This window comes from Pelophylax lessonae, assembly GCF_965119305.1.
Source record: "Pelophylax lessonae genome assembly, chromosome: 3".
Taxonomy (NCBI): domain Eukaryota; kingdom Metazoa; phylum Chordata; class Amphibia; order Anura; family Ranidae; genus Pelophylax; species Pelophylax lessonae.
The window spans coordinates 478853814-478880099 of record NC_138770.1 but is presented as its reverse complement, the minus strand read 5'-3'; the positions used below and the strand labels follow the sequence as shown (position 1 = coordinate 478880099).

At 50.9% G+C, this 26286-nt stretch overlaps 1 protein-coding gene and 1 pseudogene across 2 annotated transcripts in view; one reads left to right on the top strand and one right to left on the bottom strand.

Moving 5' to 3' along the window:
* The window catches only part of LOC309551770 (uncharacterized protein), a 216763-nt gene that overhangs the window by 34602 nt on the left and 155875 nt on the right, over nt 1–26286 (bottom strand). The gene's annotated exons all lie outside the window — the stretch shown is intronic.
* Nucleotides 22396–23592, top strand: LOC309550175 (annotated as a pseudogene). Its single transcript has one exon. The product of its transcript is annotated as an uncharacterized misc_RNA (transcript).

Here is a 26286-nt window from a genome sequence, read left to right as displayed (position 1 = left end):
TCCTAAACCCAGTCAGCCTGGGGTTCGGGCCAACCGCAGGTCCTCGACCCCCTAGATGGGAGAGGAAGCACCTTCAGGCCGAGTAGGCCTTGTCCGCAGGTCGGGAAAAACCAAACCCATGTACGCCAGACCAGGGTCGTCTGGAACCCACGCGGAAGTCAGGAAGGACTTTGTCACATCGACTGTCCCCGAGGGACGAAGAAACTGTTTGTGAGCCGAAAGGGAGGAACCCCAACTGCGACGAAGGACCTCACCCTTGACAGCCTGTGTCATCCAGGGCAGCGCAAAACAGGCGATCCCCCTGAAAAGGGAGATCCATTAAGACCTTCTTAGAAGTTTGATCCGCAGACCAACACTCCGGTCAAGTAGACTCCGGTCAACCACCGCCAAAAACGACAAGGTGTTATATAAGGGAGCCTCGACCAGCGCGACATCGCAAACAAAATGCAGCCACTGCGCCAGCTGGTCCAACAGGTCCACCAGGGCAAGAGGGACATGCCCCACACCAAATCGCGGTGTAGGGACTCCGCCCATCAGGCAGAGCCAGCATGGCAAGGGCAAACATAAACACTGTTCCCAGTGCAGCTACGCCAGAGAGCACAGAGCGCAGGCCACAGCCCGCGCCATCCTAACCCCTAAGTCCTTAAAAGACGAGGATTCCTCCACCAGAACAATGGTAGTCCCATTCAGCTAGAGACCGTACATCCACCAAAGGCGGAAACTGTTCTCTGTACCAAAGAGTCCCCCAAAAGGACAACGGCTAACGGCCGCTTAGACACCCCAGGGGAACGTCTCAGACGGTCCCCTCCTACATGAGCAGCCAGCAAAATGAGCAGCTCCGGGAGGCATGTGAGTGCCAGATGCCACCTGCGCCCTAGGTGCAGCCGCCGCTGCGACCCCCAAATTGCAGGGTGCCACGCACCGAAAACAGCCAGTGCAACCACCAGCGCCTGTCGCGGCAGGGAAGGTGGAAAGGTCATCCTCATCAACCAAGGAGACAGGGCGCGAGGTAACAGACCCGGCAGGGAGACCCACGTCTGTTGCGGCTGAGCCAAACTCAGGCTCCGAGACACCAGAAGAGGCAGAGGTAGGTGGAGAAACGTTTTAGCGCACCTACCAGCACCCCCTGGGCACAAATGCGTCCCGAACTGCCGAAAAGGCATAGACGGACAGTGGAGACCCGGAAGGCCCTGCGGCCTCCGTGAGGGGGTCAGGTGGGAAAAAATGGCCTGCAGGTTCCATACTGAACCCAAGGAACCCGCCAGCAACTTTAAAAAAAAAAAAAAAAGAAAAAAAATGGATTTTTGTAAAATCTTACCGTAAAATCCTTTTCTCTTAGCTCATTGACAGACGTAGTCCTCGGTGATACACCACCTTCGGGTTATGTTGCCTCCACAGGAGCAGGACTAGACAGGAAACTAAAAAGCTCTGGCCACACCCTAGGGGCAGTCCCAGAGGGTATATCCTCTCTCTCTCTGCCTCAGCAAATTAGTTATGTGAAAAAGCAGTCTTTAGAGATTTTAACCCAACTCAAAAAAACAGAGGGGCGGGGACTACGTCTGTCAATGAGCTAAGAGAAAAGGATTTTACGGTAAGATTTTACAAAAATCCATTTTTCTCTAGCGCTCATTGACAGACGTAGTCCTCGGTGATACACCACCTTCGGGACGTCCCAGAGCAGTATCACAACTGAGGGGTGGGAAAATGAAATCAAATCCCAATCTAGAAGGCCCAACCGGTGCCAACTAGAAGTTTACAATGCTCATCCTTAATGATGAGACTCAACAAAAGAGAGAGAAAAATTTTTCTTTTTTTTTTTTCAAACAGAAAAAAACCCTCGAGGTAGACCACCGGTCTCCTCAAATTGCGGCCTGCAAAACCTTGCGGCCAAATGAGGCATCCGCCGATGCCGTCACATCAATTTTATAGAATTTTGTAAAGGTATGTACCGACGACCAAGTGGCCGCCTTACATACCTGGACCACTGACGCCTGATGGCGAAAGGCCCAGGAAGTACTGAGCGCTCGAGTGGAGTGCGCCCTAACAGGGAACGGAGGACTCTGACCCTTAATAGAATAAGCCTGTAACACCGTTTGTCTAATCCATTTGGCAATGGTCGCGGCAGATGCAGGCAAACCCTTTCTGGAGCCATCCGTGATCACAAAAAGTGAATCCGTCTTACGGAATGATTCCGTAGCTTTCAGGTATACCCTGATTGCCCGAACCACATCTAAGGAATGCAACGCATGTTCCCGATGATGCTTGGGCTGAGGACACAAGGAAGGTAGTACAATATCTTCATTCAGATGAAAATCTGAAACCACCTTAGGAAGAAAAGATGGCTTAGGATGAAGTACTACCTTATCCCTATGAATCACTAGGTATGGGGACTGGCATGATAATGCAGCCAGTTCTGACACCCTGCGAGCAGAAGTAATAGCCACCAAGAAGGCCACCTTCTGGGATAAAGTAAGCAAGGGAATCTCCCTGATGTTTTCAAAGGGAGGTTTCTGTAGAACCGACAAAACCAAATTAAGATCCCAGGGCGGTAAGGGCGCGCGGACTGGAGGAGCCAGGTGCCGCACCCCCTGGATGAAATTCCGCACCAAGGATTTGGTAGCTAAAGGCTTCTGAAAGAAGATTGCTAATGCTGAAACTTGACCCTTGATGGTGCTCAAGGCTAGCTTCTGCTCAACCCCTTGTTGCAAAAAGGCCAATATTCGAGACACCGAATAGGTACGTGGAGGAAATCCTAAAGATTCGCACCACGCAATATAAGTCTTCCATGTGTGATAATAGACTTTGCTGGAAGTCGCTTTCCTTGCTTTAATAAGGGTAGGAATGACTGAAGTAGACAAACCTCTGTCCTTCAGTACTTGGGTCTCAATGGCCAGGCCATTAAAACCAGCGACTGTAAAGCACGAAGGTAAATTGGTCCTTGAGACCACAGACACTCCCTGAGACGAAGTTCCCACGGAACGTCTGCGACTAACATGTCCAAGTCGGCCAGGCCGGCTTGAGGAGGCCAGCCTAGAATTTCTAGGACCACTGGCGCTGATTGGATCTGAACCAGGCGTCCCTAGAGCTATCTGGCCCCGACCATCCGAGAAAGTCTGGTCGTTTTCTGTTCCCACACATTTATCAGATACCTGATAGTTATCAGGAAAGGTGATCTTTTCTGGTTGAACCTCAGGGACCGAAGTCACCCGACTAGAGGCTACTTGGCCTATCTGGTCAACCAGATCCGATTCCTGTGAGATCTCGGGACTAATCTTAGGAAAAGGTAAAGGAAAAGATCTATTCAGGGAACGGTAACTACCGCTTCCTGTGGTACTTAAATGTTGGAAGGGAAGAATTGCACCGGTAGTAGTGGTTGATGCTCGATCTAATGTCCTGAATACCGGTGAAAACGTCCCCCCACCCTGAAACCGGGTGGGGGCGCACCTTCAGGCTGTGTACTCCTTTACTTCGGGTTTGGCTGGGTTGGCCCTCTGCTTGTCCGACCAGCCCTTCTTGAACCCTCCTGGAGGAGTCTTGCCTTTCCCGCTAGTACCAGCCGGGCGCCCCTTATGGGCGGTAAAGAAAGGTCCTCGCTTGTTGCGAGGTCCCTTAGCTTTTGCAGCCTGTGGCAAAAAAGTGCTCTTGCCCCCAGTGGCATCCTTAATGATTTCATCTAGGTTGGCCCCAAATAGACGATTCCCCTGAAAAGGGAGATTGGTCAAGGTCTTTTTGGAACCTAGGTCAGCTGACCAGCATTTTAACCACAGCACACGTCTGAGGATCACTGCTAACTTAGATGCATGCCCTAATAAGGGAGTAGTGTCCAAGGCTGCGTCACAGATAAATCGTAGCCCTTGTATGATCTGTTCCATCAAATCAGATGTCTCCTGGGGAATATCTTTTCCCCTAAGATCTTGGCGTACCATTTTCGCCCATTCCGTAAGTGTCTGGGAAACTAGACCAATAACAATTACTGGTCTAAATGCTGACCCTATCAGAGAAAAGATAGTGCGGGACTCTGCTTCTATCTTTCGATCCACCGGATCCTTAAAGGACGAAGTGTCCTCCACTGGAATAACCGTGGCTTTATTCAGCCTGGAAATAGGCGGATCCACGATTGGTGGTACCGTCCATTTCTTAATGATGGATTCCTCAAACGGATAGCGTCTAGCAATACGCTTGGAAATAGTAAAGGTACGTTTAGAATGCTCCCATTCTCCTTTAATCTGATTACCAAAACATTTAGGTACAGGAAAAGCCTTCGCCGTCTTGATGGGCTTATTAGTACCAAAAGGCATCTCTGTTTCAGTTGCCTCTGCCGGTAAAGCCTCAAGTTTTAAGGTTTCTTGCACTGCCACAACAAATGCGTCCACCAATGCTTCTTCCTGAATAATAGCAAGAGAAGAAGCGTCCTCCTCACTGTCTGAGGGGGCTTTACCTGGGATAACAGCCCTTGCAGAGGAACCTGCAACTGCCGTGACCATCTCTGAATCTGAGTCAGAGGTGTCAGATAGTATAGGGGTAGGCGGGGGTCGCTTCCTTGACCCCCGTCCCTGACAGGCCGCCTCCACCCGAGCCACCATAGACTCCAAAATTGCTGTAAATGACTCTATACTCTGTGCACCGGCGGGTCCCGAGGCCCCCTCGAGGGAAACAGGTGGGGGAATATGTGTGGCAGGGTCCATGATAACTCCAGTTACTTCCTGGATAATATAATTCAAAAGTAAAGAAAAAAACTTTTTTCTTTTTTTTTTTTCTGACCCCCAGCGCCACAAAAAGCCCCTTAGTGTTACCTGCTAGGGATCCCTATCGATCGAGAGAGAGAGAGATAGACCCCCAGGCTCACCACTTGATGCTCAGAGTTAAACTGCAACAGCTTACAGCGCTGTCTTGACAAACAGGAAGTCTTTTGGCTGGCTGCCCAGGAAGAAAGGAGGCGGCTCCGCCCCTCTGCACGCCTTCCGGCGCCTCCCCCAAGCTCCACGAGGTGTAGGATCACCTCAAACATGGCCGCCCCCATGCTGGAGACACGAGGCTACGCCAAAATGGCGGCTCGTGCGATCCTGCAAGAAAAATGGCGGCGGCCTGCTGAATAGCGGTGTGCTGCAGGGCACACAACACTCTCTCTGCATGGGGATATGGCGTGGTTGGCGGTACCGGCCCTGGCGGACCGCATGGCCGTTCGGGAGGCCTGCTAATAGCTGGAGATCTGATTTGGAAGGCAGTCTACATGTCCGTGGCTTCTGACTGGTAGGTAGCTTATACTTAACCCATAAGATTCCCAGAATGCCACAGATTACATCTTTTAAACATGTATACAATAGATTGTTAGCTCCCAAACCAAGCCTCCTGGCTTTTTGCACACATAAAATCACACTCAAAGTAGGAGGATCTGTGACATGTTATAGGATAGAAAGGACTCTTTCTTACCATACAGAGAGGGGCCCGCGTTCACCACAAACCCGTCAGGGAAAAAGGGGGAACATACTACTCACCATACCGGAACCAGGCGGGCACCAACTCCTGACAGTACCCCTCTCCACCGGGGCGGGAGGGCTGTCGACCGATACGGACGCCGTGACTCATGGTCTTTGGCGTTTCAGCGAGACGTTTAACTCGCGGGTTCAGTCCTTTTAATGGGACTTTGTCGCGGCCGACCCAGCGCGGAGCTATGGCCTGCACGCGCTCGTAGGCTGAACTGGGGTGACCACCGGATCTCAACATCCAGCCCGTCGCCCAGTTCAGCTTTCTTGCTTGAAGATCTCACAGGAACACTGGAGAAAAAAAGCGGTCTAAAAATCCTTTAAGAAAAAAATTCTTGCCAGGACCTAAGATCCCAGCAAGGTATCTAGGTCCTTACTCCTAACTAGACAGAAAATAACTGATTTGCTGAGGCAGAGAGAGAGAGGATATACCCTCTGGGACTGCCCCTAGGGTGTGGCCAGAGCTTTTTAGTTTCCTGTCTAGTCCTGCTCCTGTGGAGGCAACATAACCCGAAGGTGGTGTATCACCGAGGACTACGTCTGTCAATGAGCGCTAGAGAAATTACATTTTTTTAAACGGCCCCACAGCATTACTTACCGTTAAATAACCACAATATAGCGCATCAAATGGAGTCCGCCGCTATTACACTCTTCAATCTCCATTGACCAATCAATGATCTCTAGTTACTATAAATAGATAAGTCGGCGGACGTGATGACATCTTGAAGAAGCATGCGTCACGCACGCGAAACGCGTTGACGTCACGCGCCACGACCCACCCCAACAGAGAACCTCATTCATGCCTGTTTGATTACGGCGGAGCACAACTTCGGAAGCCAGGAGGAATACATCCGGTCTGACAGAGAGGTGCGGCAGGACCTTGGGAGAAAGTTCAAACAACTTGGCGCGGTATGCATTCAACCCCAAGTGGCAGAAGAACTTGGTGACGTGTACAGGAGATAGAGTTTGAGCAAGCAAATAGTGGTGGTCTGCCTCTAGCGTCAACAGGAACCTGGTAAGACTGTTCCCTTTCATTAATAGAGGGATCTTTTTGCCATAATTGTCTGGACTTTTTCAGCCTATGTTCACTTATCTGAGGCTTAGCCACACTTACCTCTCTCCTGACAGACGACTGTGGGTACATCTACACCGCTCATATCCATCCCCTCCTCATACTGGTCCCCCCTCCCCCAACGCACCTGAGGGACTATCAGTGTTTAACGGCTGTTTTCTGCAGATTATGTCCAGATACTCTTGTGCTTTTCACTCCAGTACTCCGATCCGCAGGGAGTTATTCATCTCCAGTATCAGCTATTGATTACTGCATTTTTGCAAAGGTGACACTAAGGACTTCCTTCCCACATGCATGTTTTCACTTTATGGTTTAATTCTCAGTAATCACAGAGAAGATACATGGTATATTTTGGATGGCATGTACATATCTTTTGTATGAATTTTATCCGTCAATAAAGTATTTTTCAAATTTTCAATACATCAGAGTTGAGCATCCCTTTATGCAACCTTTCTGAGGTTTTATTTCTTTAATTTCCTAACCCCCTTCCTTTTTGTAGTTACGGTTATTGGTTGCGGTTGCTCCCTGATCCCCAAGGGCCGCATGGTCATTATCGGCAGGCCCAGATGTTATTTGGCCCCACTTGGTTGATTTCCAATGGGGACCTTCCCCTGTGTACCTTCCCCCTTTTTTATCTTCTGCCACAGCATTACAGCGCCCCCCGGAGGTTGGGAACGCGCTAACAGACCCACACAGAGAGGGAGAGACCACACTCAAGACTCACTGTCCTTCAGGCACTCCCACCGGCCTTCACTGCAAAAAATCTCCAGTAAAATGGCCGAAAACGGGTGTACCAAGATGGCCGTCTCCATAGAAGCAGACAGAGGCTACAGCAAAATGGCGGCCCGCCCGAAAATCGCTGCAATCGGGGGCCCCCAGGGGGAAGCCCCAAACGCCCATCCACTTCAGGAGAACCCCAGCAAGGCCCCCCCCCCCCCCGCATGATCATTGAGCCCCGGGGACAGCGAACTCGCCCGGCCCCACGTGCGGCCTGCACACTAGGCCCCAGGCTCAGGTAGGCCCAAACAGTCCCCCACGTGGGGGGATAGGGGGGACGGGGTGGGGTATGGTAGGAGGGATAGAGAGGAGGGGGGTCACAATAGGACAGGGAAACCCAGGAGTGCGAGGGTCCAACCGTCCCAGGGAGAGGGCCCGCGTCCACCCCAAAATCCGCCAGGGAAAGGGGGGGACATTTATTCACCATACCAGGAACACAGGTGGGCCCATTCTCATGACAGGACTCTATGCCACTGGAGTAGGGGGGCTGTCGGCCAAATAGGAAAGCTGCGACATCCGCCTAGACCCTGTCGTGTGTCTCCTGGTGAGACGTTTAACTCACGGGGCCAGTCCCCGTCCAGTGGGACTATGTCGCGGCCGACCCAGCGCGGAGCTAAGGCCTGCACGCGATCGCTGGCCAGACTGGGGTGACCACTGGATATGGGAGTCCAGTCTGTCGCCCAGCCCGGCATAATTGCTTGAAGATCTCACAGGAAAAAAAGATCCGGAGAAAAAAAGGCTAGCTAAAAAAAGTCTACATAAAAAAATACTTTTATGCCAGGACCAGAGATCCCAGCAAGGAACTAGGTCCTTACTCCTTACTAGGCAGAAAAAAACTGACATCCTATGCAGGAAGAGAGAGGGTGTACCCTCCGGGACTGCCCATAGGCGTAGCCAGGTCTTTGTCCTGCCTAGTGTCCTACTCCTGTTGGGGACAGTATAACCCTACTGATATGAATCAGAGAGAACTGCGTCCGTCAATGAACAATAGAGAAATCTCTGATGACCCTCGAAAATAGGGATGTGTACATACGCATCCTTCAAGGCGATGGAAGCCAGGAAGTCCCCGGGCCTCAACGATGCCACCACCAACCAGATGGATTCCATCCTGAATTTCTGTACCTGCACAAAGCGGTTCAGAGACTTCAAATCCAGAATCGGATGCACCTTGCCTTCTTTCCTGGGCACAGTGAACAGATTGGAGTAAAACCCGCAAAACTTTTCCCATGAAGGAACGGGTACAATGACTCCTTGGGCAAGCAGATCGTGCACAGCCCCCATGAGATCTTTGAGACGATCGGGGGACAGCTGGAGATTGGAAGGGAAGAACCTGTCTGCAGGGCGATATTGAAACTCGATCTTGTACCCTGAACGAATCAGCTTGTGAACCCACCTGTCCTGAATGCCAGACAATCGGGGTTCCTGAAAGCAACGCAGACGTCCCCCCACCCCAACAACAGTGAGGGCGTCCCTTCAGGAAGAGGTGGACTGGGCCGCCGAGCCAGACTGACCGGTTTTTGGCTTACCCTTCCACGGTTTCTTGTGGCCACCGGGAGGTCAGAAGGATTTACCCTTCTCCTGCGTCCCAAAGGCACGAAAGGAACTACGCTGAGTCTTGAAGGAGGGCCCCCGCCGGGTGCGGGGGGGGTGCTTACCCTTAGTTACCTGGGGCAACAGAGTACTCTTACCTTCAGTGAGCCCCTTAATCAACTCATCCAGGGTTTCCCCAAAAAGACGACTCCCCACATAGGGGACCTCAGATACCGTCTTTTTGGACACGTGGTCAGCCAACCAGCTCTTCAACCAGGTAATGCGGGGGATCGCGATCCCCACCGCCGACAGCCGGGCGACCAACGGGGCCTCCTCCAAGGCTGCATCGCACAAGAACATCCCGGTCTGGGTGAGCTGATCCACCATGGCAAGGGCAGTCGGAGAGGCTGACTCCGCCCCCAGGGTGCTGCGAAGCCTCTTGCACCATGCCGTGAGCAGCAGCAGCAACTTTTCTGGCTCTGAGGATGGGGGTTCGCCCCTGAAATGCGTCAGCCCAGCCATAGTAGCCCCATACGGCACACTGCGGATGGAAAAACGCTAAGGCACCACCAACATGTGCTTAATGCGCCGCCACTGGTCATTCACAATCTCGTGAAATTCCTCAGGGCAGGAAAAAGCCTGACCTGACCTCTGGGCCTTCGGAACCCGAAAGCGGACCACTTACTTGACTGAGATGGCTCATCGTCAAGATTGAGTTTCTTTTATTGAGCTAATGAGGGCATCCATGGTAGCGCATTCCCACGCTACCAAGGAGGAAGATTCCTCCTCCTCCCCCTCAGAAGCAGAGGACCGGGACCCCTCAGGGGGACCATCGTCTGTGGCAACCAATTCGGGCTCAGAGCCAGAGGACTGGGAGGGCACAGGCCGGTTTTTGGAGGAGAGTTCCGGCATCAGCAGATCCACCTGGGACGCCAAAGTCGCAAGAGCAGCAGATATGGTGACCATGGAAGAGGTTTCAGGAGTACCCGAAGCCCCCACCAGGTCTGCAGGGAATTTGTTGTCCTGGGAGTCCATTTTTGCCTTAAAAAGTAAAAGGGACGCTTTAAATTGGCGGTTCCCGCGGAGGGAGGGAGAAAACCCAAAGCCCGGCCAGAAGGGGGATCCCACAGAGACCACCAGCCCTGCTATCCCCTAAGAGTGGGCCCACAACCCCCCAAAAGTCCCCAGGGACAAGGGGGTATCAGTACTCACTAGTCCAGGAAGCTGCACCGCTCTGATACAGGAGACCTCCTACCCTAAGTGGGGGTGCCGTCAGCCAAGGAGGGATGCTGGCAACACGCGGGCGATCCGGGTTGAGACACCCTCAGCGAAGACGCAGCTCCGCAGGCTGGTCCCCATTCCGACGGACACTGTCGTGGCAAGGCCTGGGCGTACCAGTAACCTGCGACGCTCGTTGGCAGGCTGGGACTCCATAAGGATCTATATTACCCAGGCGGAGGCCAAACTCTGCAGTCACATGTAGTCCTTCAGGAAAGGAATCCCTGACTAACTAGTGATAGTGAGAGAAATCAAAATATATTGTGCAAAGAAAAACACATGAATTCAGAAAAAAACAAAAACAAAAAGAAAATCGAGACACAAGGTCCCGGTCAGAAAGACCTAACCAGCTCCTAAGCTAGGCAGCGTAAAACCGAGGTAATATCAGATTGGGTTCAGGATAATGGCTGAGGGACGGCCCCCTAGTGGCGTGCCGAGGTATAAAAAAGTTTTTTGTATTAACCTAATAATCAATAATCTGCCTAGCCTTGCTCCTGCAGAGGGCGCCATTACCCATTAGTGAAGGCTAATACTATAGGGCGGCGACTGTCAGAGGACGTAAGAGAAAAAAGGATTTTAATTCCGTTTGGGTACAGCATTGCATGACTGCATAATTGTCAGTTAAAGTCACACAGTGCCAAATTGCAAAAACAAAAAACCCCTCACACCGCAACCGCTGTGGGACTGCAAGACCCATGGCACCAGCGGTGCTATTGCAGAAGAGGGAGCTGTATACCCGCAGGGAATCACCACCACCTATTCAGAGCTGGATACAGAGCGCCAAGCTGCTTGCCATGCTGCGATCAGAAAAGGAAGAGGAAGGGCAGTCACTGCCACTAGAGGCCCACCGCCACATCTCTGCTCCACAGGCTACAAGAAAATGGCCGCCACATTGACTTCAATGGGAAACTCCAAAAACATGGCTGCTGGACTACACAAACATGACCACCGAGGCTGTATACAGCCATCCCCAACAAAATGGCGGCGCCATGCAGCACCCAAAACCCATACAGGTAAGGTACACCAGGGGGGGGGGGGGCGGTTGCACTCCCATTCGCCACAGTAGCATCAAAAAATGAGTCGCCTCTCGCCCCCCTTCAGCCCATCACCATGACACCGCAATCCCACAACAGCCTGTGCATCCCGAGGGGGACTAGGAGGGGGGTGGGGTAGGTGAGGGCGACCAGTACAGGGGAACCCAGAGAGAAGGAAGGGCACAAAAGGGGCCTACGTCCACCCCAGTATTTTCCAAGAGGAGAGGGGGACACTACCCCACCACATCTGGGAAACCGAGTGCATCCCGAGGGGGACTAGGAGGGGGGTGGGGTAGGTGAGGGCGACCAGTACAGGGGAACCCAGAGGGAAGGAAGGGCACAAAAGGGGCCTACGTCCACCCCAGTATTTTCCAAGAGGAAGGGGGACACTACCCCACCACATCTGGGAAACCGAGTGGGCACCATTCCTGACAGTCCACAGCGCCATCTTGGAATGGGGGTGCTCTGGGTCAGAAGTACGCTGCGACTCTGGCCGTGACCATTATCGCGACCAAGGCATTGAGGGCTCGCGAGGTGTTTCACTCGCCAGCCAGCCTCGCTGGCCAGACTGGGAAGACCGTAAGGGTCTAGGATATCCAGTGCGTCGCTCAGTCCAGAAGTTGATTGTAGTTCTCACAGAAACAGAAAATAATAAAGGAAGAGAAAAAAAATGCCAGGACCGCAGATCCCAGCAGGGAACCAGGTCCTTACTACTGACTAGGCAGAAAAAAACTGAAGTCCAATAGCAGGAAGTTTACGCCCTAGGATGGCCCTAGGGGCGTAGTCAAGTTTTGCTTCCACCTAGTCCTACTCCTATGGAGAGCAGCATAACCCCAGAGTCAAAGAAGATATGGAGCTGTGTCCGTCAATGAACGAAAGAGAAGTTTTTTCCCCCCACAAAATTGTCATATTAACAGGCCCTGGAGCACCAGAACAATAGAAACGCCAACAAAACGACCCCATTTTGGAAAGCAAACACCCCAACGTATGTTCTGAGGCATAATGAGTCTTTTGAACATGCAAACGTTTTGGGAAAATGTGGAAAGAAAATGAAAACACATTTTTACAGCACTGACGGACACTGGTGAGAATCCACTGATAGGGTTGCACTGATGTGCAATATCGGGCACTGATGAGCGCTAATAGGGCACTGTAGTGGCACTGATGAGCACTCACTGATGGCACTGATAAACACTGTAATGGCACCGTAGGGCACTGATGAGCACGGTAGGGAATGGCAAATAAACCACACTCGCGCTGCTGCTAAGTGTCTCCCTGTATTGACGTGCTGTATCGGTGTGAGGAGAGTTGAACTGGACATGACGTCTGTTTGTTGACAAAGCGATCGCTCTGTTATTAGACAGAGCGATCACGTTGTAAAGGGCCCCTGTGATTGGCCCTTTACCCCAATCCGTGAAGCAATGGGTCTCGCCGACCAAGTGATTACAGACACTTCTGGATGCACACCCCAGGGGGAGCACGAGCAGGGGAGAACTTCAATTGCCCTCCCAGAACCAGCTGGCCCCATTGTAGCTGTAATTTCGCTAAAGTGTGGTTGGCATGTGGTTAATAGGGTCTGTATGTCTGGAGTGGGGGAAAGGAGAAGGATGGGCAATCATGTGACCACTGATTGGCTGTCAAGGTGGTCACATGATCAGGAGCTGGTCCCAACAGCAGCACATAATGAGTGTGCACTCAGCACAGAAACATCGGCTGCCCAATGACAAATACAGTATGTGCAACATGTGGGAATCACAGCTCACCTTTTTGCTGCCACACGTTACATGGGTGACAACATGTTATGAGCATAAGCTCTTAAGTTCCTAATCCACTGTCCAATGGTGGATGTTGAAGCAGTACACTCCGGCTTCAGCTGCCCACACCTGAGATGGCAGCGCTGGACAAGACATTTTCAAGGTAAGTATTTCTTCTAAAAGGTAATTGAAACGGGACAATTCAGAGGCTATCGTTGCTTAAATGCACTAGCCCTGACTGTCCCGGGGGTATTTTTTATCTAAAATTTTTTTTCCAGGGTGCAATTCCGCTTTAATGTAGGATTGGGGAGACCAGGGGCCTAGGGTGAATAGAAAGAAACTTTATGCTCCAAGAGTAAGGGAAGACTTAAGAACTCCAGACCTGCTTCGATACTTTCAGGCTGCCCAGCTGTCTCCATTGATTACTTATCACACTAAACAATGCCATGTAATTTGGATGCAGCTGGAATCCTCCATTCTACCTATGAACCCAGTAAGCCACCTGTTATGGTTACGAAGCCAAAGTCCGACCCCCTCTTTTATGCCTCACACTTACTTTTTCTGTAGGATTGTAGGACAGGCTATCCTTAAAACACAATTTTAGATCAACCCATGCTCCCCTTTCTCCTGTTCATTGACAGACGCAGCTCTCATACTTCTTATCCATTGGGTTATACTGCCCCCTGCAGGAGTAGTTCTAGGCAGGAAAAAAGTAATTCTCCACGCCCACAGGGCTGTCCCCATAGGCATAACCCCACACCCTCTGCTTCAACAAACCAGTTTAGTTGTAAGCATTGAAGAAGATTCAAAAACCATCCCCATATCAGAGGGGCGGGTGCTGCGTCTGTCAATGGACTTCATAGAAAAAGATTTTACGTTAAGTTCTTACAAAAATCCAGTTTTCTCTATCATCCATTGACAGACGCAGCTCTCATACTTCTTATCCATTGGGACGTCCCAAAGCAGTGTAGGCATGAGGGGTGGGAAGAACGCAACCAGGTAGTAACAAACTCCAAAGGCTAATCTTAGCCTACTGGGTAACACGAAGCACAACCAAGAATAACAGGAGCTCACCCAGGAGAAAAAATCCCTAAAGAGAAATTAACTATTCTCTTATGAAACAGCAGCCTGCAAAACCTTGCGGCCAACGGAAGCATCTGAAGATGTCAACAAATCAACCTTGTAGAACTTTGTAAGTTTGCACAAACGACCACGTCGCTGCTTTACAAACTTGCACTACTGAGGCCTGATGGCGAAAAGTCCAAGAGGCACTCAGTGCTCTAGTAGAATGCGCCTTCACAGGGAAAGGAGGAACCTGACACTTGAGTGAATAAGCCTGTACAACCGTCTGCCTGAAACATCTGGATATGGTCGCAGCAGACGCAGCCAAACCTTTTCAAGGTCCTTTAGTAAGCAAAAAGAGTCTGATCTCCTAAAAGTCTCAGTTACCGTCAGATAAACCCTTATCGCCCGAACCACATCCAGAGAGTGCAAGGCAATTTCCAAGGGATGCTTAGGCTTAGGACATAAGGAAGGCAGCACAATGTCTTCTTTGAGATGACAATCTGATACCACCTTAGGGAGGAAAGATGGATTAGGTCAGAGTACCACTTTATATCTGTGGACCGCCAAATAAGGTGAACGACAGGACAACGGGTCTGTGCGGGAGAACAGCAGACCAAACAGAAATAAACAAAACCGCCAATCACGTTTAACTTCCGTAAAACTAAGAGGGGTATATGCTAATGCCAGGAGCCTAGCTAATAAGATGGATGAGTTGGAAATGTTAGTACATGAGGAAGACATAGACCTTGTGGGAATAGCGGAGACTTGGTTCGACCCCTCACATGACTGGCTGGCCAATATCCAAGGGTATTCGGTGTACCGGAAGGACAGGGTTGGTAAAAGAGGGGGAGGGGTATGTCTCTATGTCAAGAACAATATAAAGGTGCTAGAAAGGAGTGACATTACGGATGGGATGAGCATGGATTTAGAATCTGTGTGGGTTGAACTCGATAGGGAAGAAGATAAGGGAAAAGTAGTTGTGGGGGTTTGCTATAGGCCACCTAACCAAGGGGAGGAGGTAGAGCTGGAATTTTTAGCACTAATAGGTAAAGCGGCAAAACTAGGATCAGTCATCATATTGGGGGACTTCAATTATCCCGACATTGACTGGGAAGAGGGGACTGCACACTCGCATAAGGCCCGGCTATTCACGGAAACCTTACAGGATAACTACATGTCGCAGTTGGTGGATTCCCCTACTAGAGAGAATGCTATCCTGGATCTATTGATCACTAATGACCCAGACATAATCTCGGAGGTAGGAGTCCAGGACAACCTGGGCTCTAGTGATCACAGGATGATCACATTTAGTATAAATAACAATATAAAAAGGCAAGTGGGGAACATAAGAACCCTAAACTTCAGAAGGGCAGACTTTCCAAAATTGTACTCATTGATGGAAAGGGTAAACTGGGACCAAACCCTGGGATCACTGACCACAGAGGAAAAATGGGAATGCTTTAGAACAATATTAAGCAAAGGCATCTTGCAGTGCATTCCTATGGGGAATAAATTTAGAAGAGACAAAGCCAAACCTGGCTGGCTAAACCGTAGCGTTAAAAAACTTATTAGGGGAAAAAAATTGGCCTTCAAGAAATATAAATCAGAGGGCACAGTATCGGCCTTCCAGCAATACAAGGAGGAAAATAAGAAGTGTAAACACGAACTCAAGATGGCTAAAATCAACTTTGAGAGACAAATAGCGGAGGATAGTAAAAAAAACCCAAAGAAATTCTTTAAATATATCAACAGCAAAAAAACTAGGGCAGAGCATATTGCACACATAATTAACGATGATGGGAGGATGGTTACAGAGGACACTGAAAAAGCAACCGTGCTGAATTCTTTTTTCTCGTCAGTCTTTACGCAGGAAAAGGAAGGGTACACTGACCATGACTGTATGGTTAGTAGTAATACACAGGACTTGCCACTATGGCTAACAGAGGGGGAAATCAGGGAAAGACTGGATAAACTTAACACAAACAAATCACCAGGCCCGGATGGCGTACATCCGAGAGTGCTCAAGGAACTCAGTATGGTTATATCTAGACCACTGTTCCTGATCTTTGCTGACAGTATTAGGACAGGAGATGTACCAGGGGATTGGAGGAAGGCTAACGTGATTCCGATATTCAAAAAGGGCCAGAGACATATCCCGGGAAATTATAGGCCTGTCAGTCTGACATCAATAATATGTAAACTTTTGGAGGGGATGATAAGGGACTATATCGTAGAGTATGCTAAAGACAACAACATCATCAGTAGTAACCAGCACGGGTTTACAAATGGGCGTTCTTGTCAAACCAATCTCTTAGCATTCTACGAGGAAGTGAGCTGTGAGCTAGATAGGGGGAGACCAGTGGATGTGGTGTACTTGGATTTCGCTAAGGCGTTTGATACAGTTCCCCACAAGCGCTTAATTTATAAAATAAGGTCTGCAGGTATCGACAGCAGGGTTTGCTCTTGGATACGGAATTGGCTAAAAGGCCGTGTCCAAAGGGTAGTAATAAACAGCGCATACTCAGACTGGTCTGAGGTAGTAAGCGGGGTGCCCCAGGGCTCAGTCCTGGGACCAACCTTGTTCAATTTATTCATAAACAGCATTGAGGAAGGGATCAGTAGTTCGTTATCAGTTTTTGCAGATGACACAAAATTGGCCAGGGCAATAACTGCACAGCATGAAGCAGATATCCTACAGAATGACCTGGACAAAATTACGGAGTGGGCAACGACATGGCAAATGAGGTTTAATGTGGAGAAGTGTAAGGTTTTGCACTTGGGGACCAAAAACATAAAAACACAATACACGTTAGGAGGGGAACCCTTGGGGGAATCAAAAATGGAGAAAGATTTGGGAGTCTTAGTTGATGATAGATTAGGCAACAGCATGCAATGCCAAGCGGCAGCTTCCAAAGCCAACAGAATATTAGCATGCATAAAGAAAGGGATGTATTCCAGAGATAAGACTATAATCCTTCCACTTTATAAAACTCTGGTCCGACCGCATCTGGAGTATTCTGTCCAGTTCTGGTCGCCAGTCCTCAGGAGGGATGTGTTGGAGCTGGAGAAAGTCCAGAGAAGGGCAACTAAACTGATTAGGGGGTTGGAGGACCTTACCTATGAAGAGCGGCTGCAATCGCTCGATTTATTTTCCCTGGAGAAAAGACGTCTGAGAGGGGACATGATAGCAATTTATAAATATCTTAATGGGGATCTCAGCTTAGAAGAAAAGCTGTTCATTCGAAGGAATTGCATGAGGACTCGAGGACATACAATGCGATTAGAGGAGAAGCGTTTTAACCTCAGGCAACGTGGGGGGTTCTTTACTGTTAGGGCTACAAGATTGTGGAATTGTCTACCACAAGAGGTGGTTTCTGCGGGTAGTATGGTGACTTTCAAAAGACTCTTAGACTTACATCTCAAGGATCAGGAGATTGAGGGCTATGTTAGATGATTACAGTCACACACACCTACACAGGTTGAACTGGATGGACTATTGTCTTTATTCAACCTCGCCTACTATATGTAACGTCGCCAACTCAGACACTCTGCGAGCAGAAGTAATAGTCACCAGAAAAACAACCTTCTGCGACAAAGAATGCAGAGAAATCCCCCTGATATTCTCAAAGGGAGGCTTTTGAAGAACAGACAAAACTAGATTGAGATTCCACAGAGGCAACAGGGATCTCCTCAGAGGAGCCAGGTGGCGCACCCCCTAAATATAGGTGAGAATCAAGCTATTAGTAGCCAACGAACGTTGGAAGTAAATAGCAAAGGCCAACACTTGGCCCTTGATAGTGCCCAAAGCCAATCGCTGCTCAAACCCTTTTTGTAAAAAGGCCAAAACCCTAGCTACAGAAAACAAGCGAGGGTGCAGCTGCATCGATTCACACCACGAAATGTACGATTTCCACGTACAATGATATATCTTCCTGGACGTTGATTTCCTGGCCTTCAAAAGTGTAGGAATCACCGAGTCAGAAAGGCCTCTACCCCTCAACACCTTGCTTTCAACAGCCACGCCGTTAAAGCCAGCGACCATAAAGCATGATGGAAGATCAGTCCCTGAGACAGAAGATCCTCCTGCAGAGGAAGTCTCCATGGAGGATCTATGACCATTTTTACCAGGTCTGCGTACCAAGACCACTGAGGCCAGTCTGGTGCTACCAGAACAACTGGAATGCCTTCCACCGCCACCCTGCGAAGAAAGCACGGCAGGAGTACAAGCGTAGGGAAGACATAAATCAGTCGATACTGGCTCCAAGGAGCCACCGAAGTGTCTGTGGCGTCGGCCAGAGGATCCAGAGACCTGGCCACAAACCACTGAACTTTTCTGTTGAGGCAAGACACAAACAGATCCACCTCCGGAGTCCCCCGTCGGACACACAGGAGATGAAACACCTCCGGATGAAGGGACCATTCCACTTGATCCAGCACCTGATGATTCAGGTAATCCGCCTGCCAATTCTCCACACCCGGAATGTGGACTACGGAAAGAGCTGGAACATTGTCTTCCGCTCAAAACAGAATCTCAGCCACCTCCATGTTCGCCAGGGCACTCTTGGTGCCCCCTTGATGATTGATATAAGCCACAGCCGTGGTATTGTCCGACTGTATCCAAACCAGAGACCCAGTAGCCGACACGTCCAGTGGGACAGACAAAGCTTGATCGCCCTGAGCTCCAGAATATTGATCGGCAAGGAAGACTCTTCTGTCGACCAAGTCCCCTGGGCACTGAGCTTTCCCAGCAATGCACCCCAGGCTGGCGTCCGTGGTGACCACCGTCCAGAACATTGGCAGGAAGTACTTGCCCTGACACACAGCTGGGGACTGGATCCACCAGAATAGAGCCGACCTTGTGAGATGGCTCAACCTAATCTTCTGGTCCAACGATCGAGGGTTCCTGTTTCATTTTGGAAGAATCTCTTTTTGCAGAGGCCTTGAGTGAGACTGAGGAAACGGGACCGCCTCGAAGGTCAATACCATCAGACCCAGGGCCCTCATGCAAGTCCGTAGGGAAGACTGATCAGGTTTCCATCAGCAACTTGATCACACTATGCAACTTCTGAAGCTTTTCCAATGGAAGAAAGACCCTCGCCAGGGAAGAGTCCAGTGTCACTACCAGATAGGTGACCCGTACGGATGGCGTCAGAGCAGATTTTTTTAAATTGATCGTCCACCAGAATTCCTGAAGGTTCTGAACTGTAAATGAGATGTTGCCCAACAGATCCGAATGAGAGTCTGCTCGTAACAGGAGATCGTTCAGATATCCCAAAACCACAATTCCTCTCTGACGTAACAAGGCCAGCACCGGGGCCAGGACCTTGGTAAAAACTCTAGGAGCAAAGACGAGACCAAAGGGTAACGCCACAAAATGAAAATGCTCCTCTGCCACCGCAAAGCGGAGGAATTGCTGATGTCCCTCGAAGATGTGGACATGCAAATACGCATCTTTGATATTGATGGAGGCCAGAAAATCCCCCTGATTCAAGGATGCCACCACCGACCCAGTGGGCTCCATTCGAAACTTCTGCACCCACACAAAGCAGTTCAGAGCCTTGAGGTCCAGGATTGGATGCACCTTGCCCTCCTTATTGGGCACCGTAAAAAGGCTTGAATAGAAACCTTGAAAGCATTGCTGCGGAGTAACAATCACTCCTTGAGCCAGGAGATCCTGCACGGACTCCCAGAGATCTTTCAAGTGATCCGGAGACAGGTGAAGATTTGACTGAAAGAACCTGTCCACTATCTTGTACCAGGAACGAATCAGTTTGTGAACCCATTTGTCTTGAATGAAGGAAGTCCAGGGTTCCTGAAAGAAGCGCAGACATCCCCCCACCCCAGAAGCGGGTGAGGGTGCCCCTCCAGGCTGACTGGTCTTGGGTTTGACCCAGTGCTTTTTAGTCCCTCCAGAAGCTCTGAACGGCTTACCTTTTTCTTGAGCCCTGGGGGCACGAAAAAAACCGTCTATGAGCGGTAAAGGAAGGCCCCTCGCTTAGTACGGGGTTGCATTACCTTTGGAGGATTGAGGAAGAAGAGTACTCTTCCCACCAGTCAGACCCTTGCTCAACTCATCCAGCGAGTCGCCAAATAATCGATCTCCCAGAAAAGGAAGATCTGTCTGGGCTTTCTTGGAAGCCTGGTCAGCCAACCAGCTCTTCAGCCAAACCATGCGTCTTAAGGCAATCCTCACCGCCGACACTCTAGCCAGCAGGGGAGCCGCATCCAAGGACGCATCACACAGGAACACCAGGGCCTGGGTCATCTGGTCCATAAGTTCCATCAGCTCCAGGGGAACTATGTCAGGATCCAAGTTTCCCTTCAGAGCCTTCACCCATTCCGTAACCGTCTGGGATACTAAAACAGACACAAAACCCATTTTTAGAATAGAACCCGCCAACACATGAAAATGTCAGGAAAGAGATTCCACACGCCTGTCCACCAGATCCGTAAAAACAAGGGAATATTCCACAGGCACTATAGTAGATTTGTTCAACCTAGAAACAGGATGATCCACCTTGGGCGGTACCGTCCAACGGTTGGAAACCGCCTCAGCAAAGGGATAAATGGGAAGGCGGAGCCTAAAGTTGTGGGAGGGGAGGAGCCGCCTATATAAAGGCAGGCCCCCGCCTCTTCTGGGCTGCCTCTGGGATCGTTTGTCTGGTTCGTGTCACACCCACCAGTCAGTTTGCAGAGCTCCACGAGGACACTTTCGGGTCGGCCATCAGGCACCCGGCTCACTGTGAGTACTGGGGAGGGGGAGCTGGGGCCCGGTCTCCCCACCCACCTCCCTCCCTCCATCACCAGCCGTACAACCTCCCTGCTCCTTCCTTCCTTCACTCACACAGCTTGTCTCCCCAGCCTGGACCTACCTTTCTCAGGCTGCCGCATGGGGGGGGGGGGGGGGAGTAGATCGTCCTGGCCGTTCCTGATCATGTCTGCACTCCCTGGGGTGGTCCACGGCCTCCCTGGGGGGGGGGGGGGTCTGACATTATCCCCCGGCTCCCTGCCAGCCCTTGCACTTTTCACTGCCCGGCCATCCGTCCTCCCCATTGTAAGTTCTTTGGGGCGCTCCCACCTCCGGGCACCATCAAATTCACCCCCCCCCGGTCACCCACCATCAGCCTGCCCCCCACCTCTCTCTTCACCACCCGCGCGACAGCTCGCATTCATTTCCGTGTATAGCTTCTCCCTCGGGACAGTTCACTTCACAGGTTCCCCGTCTCTCAGCACAGGCTGCATTTCGGGCTCACTGGCGACACCCAGTGGTCTATTGGGAAATTACATCTGAAATTTTATTCACTGTCATTTTCAAAACTTGTTCTCCTCATTGTAACAACTGCAAACCTGGTCAGGAACCCTGCAAATCTTGTTCCTCAATCATGTTTTCCGATTATTTAATTTCCATGCTTTCAGGTCACATACACCTAGATAGTTGGTTGCGGTAAAAAAAAAAAAAAAAAAAGGAATCCCGTGAAGCAGCTTTCTTTGCCTTTTAATCGCACCTTTGGTTCGCACCAGCTCTCAACTCGCACAGGCAGCCCCCTGGCTGGGCCTCCCTCCCACTGGCCAGCCTCACTCTTGCATCTTGCGTTTTCTTTGCCATCACGTTGAGTCACTATAACTTTGTTTTGTTACATATGTTTTTTTTGTTTTTCTCGATGTTCGTTGACGTTTATTTCAGGCACCACAAACTGTTTCCCTCTCTTTAGTCACAACTCTGGGGCAATTCGGCCACAGAGGTCTTTGTACTCTCCGCATGTGGGGGGGCCACGCTCCCGCCCCCCTCACCTGGCTTCCGGCCATCACGCACGGCCTTGTCACACAAGGATACGCTCCAACCACATTCCTGGTTCACTTCCGGTGAAACGTTCATTCAGGGGGGTGGACCACATCTCTCCTTCCCTCGGTTCTGGTGGGCACCTCGTACAGCCCCTCTCGATACACCTAGGGTTGGCGTCCACAGGGCATGTCAGTTGTTTGAGTCAGGCGCTTATGTCATCTCACTTCAGGCGCCAACAGTTTTTTCACCCATACAGGCAGCACGCACGAACTTCATCGGACGTTCAATCAAGCCTTTTCAGACACCTCACAAGTTATCGAAGGTGTGCCGTCTCACTTGGTCCATACATCGGCCCAAATCATAGCTAGAGTCTCAGTCACCCCACTAGCGTAGAAAGGGCGTCACCTTCCAGAGGCCTACACCCCGCCATTTCATTACTTGGCACAGCACAGGGCCAACTCAGACAGTGCCTCTATCCACCGCTGGGTTAGTTAGGGCCTCACGTCCCGCTCGCTAGCGCTGGTCTCCTCTCGGGAAACCTTGGAGGGGGAGGGGGCATGCCCTCCCGTCAAATATTTTACGCTCATGTTCCGTGACCTTTCTCTTCATGTTTTCCAGGATGTCTCACGCGTCAGACATAGGAGATAGCTTCTCCCTTCCTAGCACGCCAGTCAGGCCTCCTACTCTGACGTCAGTCCCTATCGCAGAAGGAAGCCAAGTCTTGACGAGCCCTGGCCCGTTGAGCGCTTGGACCATCCCAAGGATCATCGCCGAATTAAGACGGAGAAGAATTCCATTCCCGGCCACTGCCAGGAAAGCTGAACTTTTCAGGATCCTAAAGACCAACACAGTTCCGCCGTCGGGGCTCGGATCGCAGGACAATGTGCACGAGACTTTAGCTGGGATTCAGGCCACGATGGCGTCCATCTTGTCCTCCATCAACAGCCTGAATCAGAGGATGGAGAAATTGGAAACCCCGGCTCCCGTCCCCTCGGCATTCCCGGGGTTTCCCACCCTCCCAGGTTGCCACCCCAGTGGTCTCGCAGAGTGTCGTCGCAGGTACTCTTACCTCCCGGCCTCTATCTCACACATCATCACGCCAGCTCACATGGTCCCTCCTAGTGTCAAGAAAGACATCCTGGAGGGCAAGGATGTCAACCTTATGACCTTGCTTTTAGCTTCCCAGGACGTTGTCGAAAGTAAGTCGTATAACTACGGCGAACTTTCTGTGGTGCTTAAGGCCAAAAACCCAGGTTGAGCAAGAAATTGACCATCCCGGAGTTCGTGTTGGCTTTCGGTCTGTTTAGGGATGTGATGTGCTTCAATTTACCGAACCGAAGGGAGGAACTGGATTTGTACATGCACAAGGTGGTCGAGTTGGGGTACAAGTATGGCGACTCAGCATTCTATGACTACCACCTTTCTTTTTCCGCCAAAGCGGCTGCCACCTTCGCCCAATTCAACGTCCGGCCAGACTGGGGCCAATTGGACATGGAGTTATTCTGCCGCCACTGGGCTCGCTCCACCGGCCTGCGCCAACTGTGCTGCTTTTTCCCATCCCACCAACTTGTGTGCCTTTGAATCCAGTTCCACCGTCACCAGCGACGTCACCCCGGGTACCAGCAGAGTCGACCAGAAAGCTTCCAAAGACAGGCTAGGCAGGCCCATCGTGTTCCTGGGCAAGACACAGGTCTGTAACAATTTTAATGCAGGTGGTTGCAGTTTCAGCGCCTGCAGGTTGTTACATATCTGCTCTACTTGCTTCCGGGCACACGCCAAGACCATGTGCCCCAACATACTCTTCCCAAAGAAATGACTGAACGAATTGCACATGGACACCCTGGCTTCCCTCCTGGAGTCCCACCCTGCTCAGGATTTAGTTAATTTTCTTAACCAGGGTTTCACAGAAGGGTTTCAGACAAGGTTAGTCGCTCTACCAGCAACCACGGTGGAGTGCAATAATTTGCAGTCTGCACTGTCCGACCCCTCCACAGTCAACACCTTGTTACAAGCTGAGGTGGCCAAGGGTTTCATGATTGGGCCTTTTGACACACCACCTTTTTCTTGTTGGCGTACCAACCCGTTGGGCATTGCCACCGGGAAATACAATAAAAAGCGTTTAATTATTGACCTTTCGGCTCCTCATTCTGTTGTCACGCCTAGCCTCAATTCTCTCATTCCCTCTGAGGAATTTTCTCTACAATACGCTTCCGTAGACAATGCCATCCAGGCGATCTTGCAGGCCGGCGAAGCTGCCTGGCTCGGCAAGACTGACATATCCGATGCCTTTAAACTACTGCCCATTCATCAGTCACTATGGCACCTGCACGGCGTCAAGTGGGGGGGGGGGGGGTCTTACTATTTTGCTGTCCGCCTGACTTTCGGGGCCAAAAGTAGCCCAAAAATTTTTGACACTTTTGTGGAAACCCTGTGCTGGCTCCTTCTAAACATCAGCCGCTGTCCAGTGGTAATTCATTATCTGGATGATTTCTTGACTGTAGAAAGTCACACCGCCACACCACCCAGTTTAACCAAGGCTGTGAGGGTTTTTTCCACCTTGGGGGTTCCGGTGGCTCCAGCCAAGACCATAGGCCCCACCACCAAGCTGACCTTTTTAGGCATTTGCCTGGACTCAGTCACCATGCAGGCCAGCCTTCCTGCAGACAAAGTTCAGAGAATCAAGGCTGAGGTTGAGTCTTTCCTCCACAGAGGTTCCACGACGCGGAGGGAACTGCAGTCCCTCCTCGGTTCTCTGAACTTCGCCATGAGGGTCATCCCCCAAGGCCGTGCTTTTGTGTCCCGACTTCTCAGCCTGCTCCCAGGTCTTCCGCACGAGGACAGCTTCATCACGCTGGACAGTCAGGCCAGGGCGGACTTGTCCATGTGGGGCGAGTTCCTGGCCCATTGGAATGGCATGAACATGTTCATCCCGCTTGTCACAGACTGCTCTCCGGTATTATGGACTGACGCGGCTGGCCTTAGCGGGTTCGCAGCCATTTGGGGCAACAGGTGGTTCAGGGATAGTTGGCCGCCTGAAACCTTAAACCTGCCATCCTTCAACTCCACCTCGGCCCTTTTTGAAATTTACCCCATAGTGGCAGCTGCCAGGGTTTGGGGGCACCTTTGGGCGGGCCAAACTGCAAAGTGCTTCACCGACAACATGGCAGCGGGCGAGATCATCAACAGGGGGCGGTCTTCCTCCCTTACCATCATGAGTTTAGTCAGAAGGCTCACTTGGCTGGCCGCCACTTTACAATTCCACTTGGTTTGCGAGCATGCGAGCAGTTCTTAACATAGCAGCTGATGCCCTGTCTCGGTCCAATTTGCAGGTCTTTTTCCAGGCACATCCCAAGGCAGAGGAAATCCCGGACGAACCACCACCGTTCCGGGAACTCATCCTGGATTAGCTGTTCTCATGGCCCACGGGAACATGCTAGCCCAGTCAGCACTGTCGCCGAACACCAGACGTTCTTACGCGCGGGCTCTGACCATCTTCTTGAGGTTCATCACAGAGTGCAATATCTTGGACCCGTTGTCTTTGGACACCATCGTGGCTTTTTCTTCCTTTTGCCATTTAAACTTGAAACTGGCGCACAGCACAATCAAACTCTATCTCTCTGGAGTTCAGTTTCACATTGTCAACACGTACCCCAGTCACGGTACTTTCATGACGTCAAGTCCCGTCAAGAACATTCTAAAAGGCATCCTTCGGTTGGAAGGCCACAAGCCCACGGGTCGTCAACCAATTGACAGCAGCAGGTTCCGGGCTTTGTCCAACCTGTTGGATACTAAGCCATTTGAGGCAGGGACCAATGATGCCATCAAGACAGCAGTGTATCTGGCCTTCTACGGGTTTCTGCGGCCTAATGAGTTCACCGTGGGGAACTTGCTCAGCACCGCCAACATGTTAAGGAGGGCGGACCTAGTTAAGGTGGACAACCATTTTGTCCTGTCACTCCGCCAGTAAAAGACCAATCAATTAGGGCCACCAGTCGAGATACCACTGTATCCTCCTTACAATAGATGGTGCCCAGTCCAGTTGCTGGACCGCCTTTATCCGGGCATGGCGGGTCAGGCCAGCGATGCTCCCCTGCTGAGCCTTCATGGCAGGCCTCTCACCACGCCCAGGTTTGTAAAGTACCTTAGAACACTGCTGAGTAAGTTGGGGTGTGATCCCGCTGCTTTCTCCGGTCATTCATTTTGCATAGGGGCAGCCACCGCGGCCTCCAGCCATGGCATTCCCGTGCATATACTCAAGAGACTAGGACGGTGGAAATCCTCCGCTTACTGCAGGTATATACCCCAACCCGAAGGCGAGCTCAGACAGGCATTCCGAGTCTTAGCCGAATGACTCACGATTGTGTCTTTTCCTTGTATAAACGTTGCACTTGCATTAAAGGTTACTTGCACGCTTTCCTTTTGCCCTATTTCACAGGCCTGCCCGAACGACGGTTTTGGCACGCTACTACCGTAGTTTTTAATTATGCTATGTCATCCATCTGGGCTCTAT